Below are 6925 nucleotides of genomic sequence, written 5' to 3'. Positions count from 1 at the left end.
TGTTCCCTTAGCCTGGAATGCTCCCTTCACCTTCCTGTTGACCCAGCTTTTCCTGTTGAAATGCCACCTCCTCCAGGAGGCTTTCCACCAGGTCCTTGGCTCACAATAACATGTTTTTCCTCAGACCTCTCACAGCACTTTGTTTGGAACTTTTGAATGCACTTATCACGTATCATGTGCCATTGCAGTTATTTGTGTATGTGCCATGTTACCTTCACCTTCACATCCTTTCTCATTGTCCCTGCAGGGCTATCTAGCCATCTGTCTACCACTGCCTGTCTCCTCCTCCTGAATTCTTGCTTGGGGCACAGTAATCAACTCAATAAAACCACTGCTTCTAGAAGGGACAAGAAAAACGACCAGCCTATGGATCAACTCACCATCCCTATGACTCCCCACACTCAAACTGTAATTGCTGACCACCATTTCCCTCCATGTCTTTTTTTCTCCTATTGGAATGTGAGGTCCTTGGGGGCAATAGCTGATTGATTTTTTCCCCTTAGCACATACCTCAGTGCCTGGATTGTAGTAAACACTTAAAATATATGCTTTTTCATTCGCTTGCTCATTCCTTCATCGTGTCCCTCTACCAAACTCTCCATGAGGGTAGTGATCTTATCTAAATTTTGTATCTTCCCCAGTGCTTATCACATGGAAGAAAACAGTAGCAAAATGTAATAAAAATGCACTGGATTTGGAATCAGAAGATCATAGTTTTGATCTGGACTGAGTTACTTAACTGTGTTAACCGTTCTGAGTCTATAGATGGCCCAGTGACTACAGTGTTGGAACTAGCGTTGGGAAGACCTGAGTTCAAATCCAGCCTCAGGTACTTATTAGCTGTAGGACCCCGGGAAAGTCACTTAACCACTATTTGCCTCAGTTTTCTCATCTGTAAAATAGGGATAATAATAGTGCCTACCTGCTAGGGTTGTTACGAGGATCAAATAAGATAATAATTGTAAAGTGCTTAGCACAGTGCCTGACAACATAGTAAGAGCTATATAAATGTTAGTTAGTATTATTATTATTATTATTATTATTATAACTGGAATAATAATACTAATATCATCTATCTCACTTAATTGTTATAAGGATCAAACGAGAAACTGTAGGTCAAGTATTCTAAGAACCATTAAGGGCTATTTAATGTGACTTCTAAATACTTGAATCAAGTTGAAATAAGCCCATCTTCTGATCCCAAAGCTGTCTACTTTTTTTGTTGAGGGTTACTTCTAGGTTTTTTTTTTAATTAACTCAGAAGAAGAGCTTAGAGTGGGGTTTCTTAACTTGGGATTCATGAACTGTTTTTAAAACATTTTGATAACTATATTTCTATGTAATTTTGGTTTTTTTTAAAGTCCCGTGTATTTTATATGTTAAAAAAAAATTATTCCTAGAAGGGATCCATAGGCTTCACCAGCCTGTCAAAGGGGTCCAGGAAATACACACACACACACACACACACACACACACACACACCCCTTAAAAATCTCTGGCTTAGAGGTTCCTGGGTCATTGATTCTCTCATCCACGTAGGGCTAACTCACAGTGTCCCCATATGCTCTGTTTTGTTCAGTCCTCAGTCAGACCTGCAGATAACCAGACTGGAGTACAAGTGGGCCAATGGGAATGAAGAAAATATTCTTAATATTCTAAAAATATTCTAATTTCATTCTAAGTCTCTATTGGCTGGTTGCCTAACTTGGGCTGGCAGGTGAGTAAGTAGTGATTTTTGTCTGTTTCCCCAGTGGCTCATTTCTCAAAGGAGAATGTGAGCTCCCTGAAGGCAAGGACCAAGTATTATACTTCTTTTATATTTCCCAAGGCACCTGGAAAGGTACATGTAGTCAACTCAATAAATACTTGTTTTTTTAATTCACTGACTGGCTTAACCTTCCAGGAGCTTGTCTACACCCTACCCCTCTGAGATCTCTCATAAACTTGGGTTGGCTAAGTGGCTTATGTGATTCATACAGTGATGACCCACTTTCCTATAATGATGGCCCATTAGGGACTTAGGTTTTTTTCCTTCATGTTCTGGAGGACACATAGAGGATCTCTTGCCTTTCTCATTCTATTGTTTTCTTCTATTGCTTTGCATTGCTCATTTAAGAAAACCTTCTTATCTGTCTTTGCTGTTTTCTGGAATTCTGCATTGTTGGTATATTTTTCCCTTTGTCCTTTGCCTTTCCTTTTCCTTTTTTTCCCTCAGCTATTTGTAAAGCCTCACTAGAAAGCCATTTTGCTTTCTTGCTCTTCTTTTTCTTTGGAATGCCTTTTGTTGCTGTCTCCTGTACAATATTTTGAACCTCTGTCCATAGTTCTTCAGGCATTCTATCCACTAGGTCTAATTCTTTAAATCTATTAATCACCTTTATTTCATATTCATAAGGAATGTTATTTAGGTCATACCTATATAGCATGATGGTTTTCTCTACTTTCTTCAGTTTAAGTCTGAATTTTGCGATAATTAGCTTATGATCTGAGCAGCTCCAAGTCTTGTTTTAACTGACTATGTAGAGCTTTTCCACCTTTGGCTGCAAAATACAATAATCAATATGATTTCTATATTGGCCATCTGGTGATGTCCATATATAGAGTAACCTTTTGGGTTATTGAAAAAGAACATTTGCTATGACCAATGAGTTATCTTGATAAAAATGTGTAAATCTCTGCCCTGCTTCATGTTGTACTCCAAGGCCAAACTTGCCTGTTATTCCAATTATCTTTTAATTCCCTAATCTCCCATGATGAATGTAACATCTTTATTCATTGTTATTTCTGGAAGATGTTGTAGGTCTTCACAAAACTGATCGACTTTGGCCTCTTTGGCATCATTGGTTGGAGTATAGACTTACATTATTGTGATGTTGAATGCTTTGCCTTGGGTTCAAACAAATATCATTTTGTCATTTTTGAGATTATACCCCATTACTGCTTTTCTCATCTTTTTGTTGACTACCCCATTTCTTCTAAGGGTTTCTTGTCCATGGTAGTATATGTAATGATCATCTGAATTAAGGTCACTCATTCCCGCCCATTTAAGTTCCCTGACACCCAAGATGTTGATGTTTAATATTTCCATTTCCTGTTTGACCACTTCCAGCTTACCTTGGTTCTTAGATCTTACATTCCAGGTTCCTATGCAATATTGATCTCTATAGCATCGGACTTTCCTCTTGTCACTATATTCATGCACAGCCGAGCTTCCTTTTAGCTTTGGCCCAGCTGCTTCATTAATACTGAAGCTACTTGTAGTTGTCCTCTGCTCTTCCCAGGTGCGTATTGGATGCCTTCTTACCTGAGGGGTTCATCTCTTTTATCATTTTAGTGCTGTCTATGGGATATTCTTGGCAAAGATACTGGAGTGCTTTACCATTTCCTTTTCCAGTGGATCATGTTTTGCCAGAACTGTCCATTATGACCTATCTGTCCGTGATCCAAGAAGGGAGTGGGAATGACGTGTATAGGACCCCTTTAAATGAGATCATCTATAACATATGACCTATATGTCTAATTTTCATGAATATAAAATATAAGAATGATACATGTATTGAGAACATTCTTGAGGAAAATATGGGACAGAAATAAGTAGGCTTTTGCAATGACAGTTTCACAGTCATACATCTTACCAAAAGATACAGAAAATACAAGATCCCATTATTTATAGAATGCAAAAAAGGTATTTGACTCAGTAGAGCAAAATGTAACCTGAGAGTATTTCCTCCAACAAGGTATCTCCCATGTGTGGGTTAAGATCAGGTAACAGCTCATGACAGATTCACCCTTATTCAGCGATCATCTGATTAACAAATATTGAGTGAAGAGTGAAACTTGGTAAAGGTGTTCATCACTGTCACGGATGATGTTCTGCATAGGTTTCAACTGGAAGAAGGATTTCTTAGACAGTGAGGCCTTTCAGATTCTCCTATTTGTGTGGATGAGAGTACATTGATTGTACCAAGCTCTGGTATGCCACAGGACTTTTTTCAGTGAGATTTATGACAACTCAAAAGAAATAGACCTAACAATCCACAAAAGAAAATCAAATGGATCAAGCATGCCTGTTGCTCAAACAGTAACATGTGGCTAGATTGAGGTCACCCCATTAATATGTGTATTTTTAAATTTTAATTTAATTGTTGTGTCTGCATTTTCTCCATCGCATTGTCATTCCCCCTCCAAAGCAAGAAAAATGAAACCCGTTCCAAATTGGCACAGTACCTGGCTCATGGTAGGTGCTTCCTGAATTTTTATTGATTGATTGAAATGTGGATAGTCAATGGGAACATATTCCCACATTGGCCATATCCCCTAAAAAAGTCTTAATTTGCATCGTGAGTCCATCACCTCTATCTGAAGGTGGTTAGCATATTTCATCAAGAGTCCACTAGAATTGTGGTTGATTATAGTACACATATTTTGGATAGGTACAACAGATAGACGATGAAAGGGGTCCAGAATGACCTGCATTGGATTTGAGAAATGACCCTAAATTTCTCCCTGACATGAAAATTCAACTTATGAACTCCAGTATTCTTTTGATTATGCTATATGGCTATAAATCGTGAAAAATCAGTCTTGGAAGAATAAAAAATGTGGGGCAACCCAAATGGTGGACCCTGGGAAAGCATCACTAGCCTTATTATCAAGAGGCTTTTGCACATAAGAACTTGTCTAAGAGATGTCATCTAGGAAATGCGTGATTAGAAAGGAATGTGGTCTGGCAGTCATGTACTGAAAGTAGAGGACAATAGATTGGACAGCCAAGCTGTACTGGCACCCATAGGATGTTAAAAGAAATCCAATGTGTTGGAAAGATCCTTGAGGACTTAGGGGTAGACGTGGACCAGGATTGCAAAAGTTGAGAAGGTGAGAAAGAGTTATAACACCCTTTGAGAATTTGATAAAGGAGAAGAAATAGGAAGTCACTTGGTCACTAGCCTGCTTTATGAAAGTGTTGTCATGACAAATCTGAGACTCACTTTTGCCATGTTATGGCCATTTCTTGGCACAACTGAAAAAGAGATAAAATGCATCTCTGCTGATCTGGGCTCCAGGCTTCTCCCTTTTGGGACTTTCTACCCCCAACTTCTCCCTTTGTATAGGTATCTCTCTATCCTCATTTTCTTTTGGGACTAGGCAATGGGGCTGAGTAACTTGCCCAGGGTCACACAGCTAGTAAGTGTCAAGAGAAAAGAAAGAATCCAGATTTGAACTCAAGCCCTTCTAACTCCAGGGCTGATGCACTATTCACCGTGCCATCTAGATGCCCCATCCTCATTTTCATTCTCCTTCCTATTGAAACTTACTTTAAGGAAAGAATTTATTTTGTGAATCTATTCCCACAGAAGTGTACAGTGGTAGATATTTGACATAAGGTACCTCCCAAAAATATTTTGTATCTTAATAGAAGACAAAGCCTCAGCCAAAATGAATAAGTCCTTGATGGAATTTCAAGTATCATCATGGAGATATATGTCAGTATTTGGGGGTATAGGGGTGTCTTGAAATCGTACCAGATACGGCTGGCCCTGACCCTAACTCACTCTTTCCCCCTCTTTGGTTTCCTCCAGGAAAAAAGAAAACGTGAAGTGGTTCCATCTCATTCCTTCTCAGAGAAGGGTTGGATGCTGACCAGAACCAAGCATATGAGGATAACTCCCTCTGACATGTGCTGGATCCGAAACCCCTCCCAGGGGCTGCCTGAGTTCGCTGCTCCTGGGGCACTGCCCCCAAGCACTCTTGCTCTGGCAGGACATCCTCCTATAATCGATTTCCTAATGAAATCTTGGCCATGCCCTGGCTGACCACACGGTCTCTAACCTTGCTAAGCCTTGCTTTGAAGATCAATGGACTGGACCAGGACTCCTGCCTCAGAGGACTTAAGGGGTGGAACCAGCCAGCAGTATGTGAACGGGGGATGGGCCTGGGGAGAAGATCCCTTCCAGGAGGGGCTGGCTTTAGTGAGAATCTGACCTAGAGAGGAACCCCTTTTATGACCAACACCGCAGTCCATGGACCACTCGAGTATGGAGAATCTGGATAAGAGAAATTCATAGCACCCATAAGCATCTTGAGGACAGGGACTCTGCCTCATATTTCTTTGTTTTCCTTTGCTAAGTCTATCACAGTGGAGCACAGAGTAAAGGCTCTGTACTTATTTATCAATTGACTGACCAATTATACCCACTCTTCTATTTCTTCTCCTTCCTCCCTCCAGAAAAATCTGTTTAGAGCTGGTTTCAGAAAAGGAAGGAATAAAATCATAGAATGTTAGTTGTAAAAGATCTTTGAGACCATCCAATGGTTCACAATCTTTCTTGTGTCATAGACCCTTTAGGCAGTCTGGTGATGCCTATGGGTGCCTTCTCAGAATAATGTTTTTAAATGTATAAAGTAAAATATTTAGGATTGCAGAAGAAACTAATTATATTAAAATGCAGTCATCAAAATATTTTTTTGAAAAACCCAAGTCCATAGTCCTCACATTAAGAACCACAGCTCTGGTCCGATCCCCTAATTTTGTAGCAGAAGAAATCAAAGAGAAGTGTCTTGTTCAGTGTTATTGTTTCTCCTATCTTTTTAGCCTCTGCTACGTGGAAGCATGGGATGTTCCAGTACCCTCCTTTGCATCAGCTTTCTAGGAGTCCTTGGAAAAGTCACTTCATTCACATTCCATGTTTTCTTCCTCCTTCTGATTCAATTACCAGAATGCAGGATCTGTTTGGAATGAAATAGAAAAGAGAGAAGAAAAGAAGGGAATAGACAAAGGAGGGGAGAAAAAAAGAGACAGACAAAGAGAGACAGAGAGGGAGAGAGAGACAGAGAGAGAGCGAGAGAGAGAGAGAGAGAGAGCGAGAGAGAGAGAGAGAGAGAGAGAGAGCGAGAGAGAGAGAGAGCGAGAGCGAGAGAGAGTTGA

The sequence above is a fragment of the Phascolarctos cinereus genome, unplaced genomic scaffold, assembly GCF_003287225.1.
Source record: "Phascolarctos cinereus isolate Bilbo 61053 unplaced genomic scaffold, phaCin_HiC Scaffold_5;HRSCAF=322, whole genome shotgun sequence".
NCBI classification, from domain to species: domain Eukaryota; kingdom Metazoa; phylum Chordata; class Mammalia; order Diprotodontia; family Phascolarctidae; genus Phascolarctos; species Phascolarctos cinereus.
The sequence above is the reverse complement of the archived record's forward strand: the minus strand, read 5'-3'. Positions refer to the sequence as shown.